Source organism: Pristiophorus japonicus (assembly GCF_044704955.1).
Source record: "Pristiophorus japonicus isolate sPriJap1 chromosome 24 unlocalized genomic scaffold, sPriJap1.hap1 SUPER_24_unloc_2, whole genome shotgun sequence".
In the NCBI taxonomy this organism is placed as follows: domain Eukaryota; kingdom Metazoa; phylum Chordata; class Chondrichthyes; family Pristiophoridae; genus Pristiophorus; species Pristiophorus japonicus.
The window spans coordinates 2,208,436-2,209,202 of record NW_027250649.1 but is presented as its reverse complement, the minus strand read 5'-3'; positions in this window follow the sequence as shown (position 1 = coordinate 2,209,202).

Here is a 767-nt window from a genome sequence, read left to right as displayed (position 1 = left end):
TAGTAGTCCAATCTGTGAGCAGTAGCACCATTCACAACAAGATGTCCAATAGTAGTCCAATCTGTGAGCAGTAGCACCATTGACAACAATATGTCCAATAGTAGTCCAATCTGTGAGCAGCAACACCATTCACAACAATTTGTCCAATAGTAGTCCAATCTGTGAGCAGCACCATTCACAACAATATATCTAATAGTAGACAATCTGTGAGCAGTAGCACAATTCACAACAATATGTCCAATAGCAGTCCAATCTGTGAACAGCAGCACCATTTATAACAAGATGTCTAATAGTAGTCCAATCTGTGAGCAGCAGCACCATTCACAACAATATGTCCAATAGTAGTCCAATCTGTGAGCAGTAGCACAATTCACAACAATATGTCCAATAGCAGTACAATCTGTGAGCAGCAGCACCATTCACAAGAATATGTCCAATAGTAGGACAATCTGTGAGCAGCATCATTCAAACAATATGTCTAATAGTAGTCCAATCTGTGAACAGTAGCACCATTCACAACAATATGTCCAATAGTAGTCCAATCTGTGAGCAGCATCATTCAAAACAATATGTTTAATAGTAGTCCAATCTGTGACCAGCAGCACCATTCACAACAACATGTCCAATAATAGTCCAATCTGTGAGCAGCAGCACCATTCACAACAATATGTCCAATAGTAGTCCAATCTGTGAACAGCAGCACCATTCTCAGCAATATGTCCAATATTAGTCCATTCTGTGAACAGCACCATTCACAACAATATGTC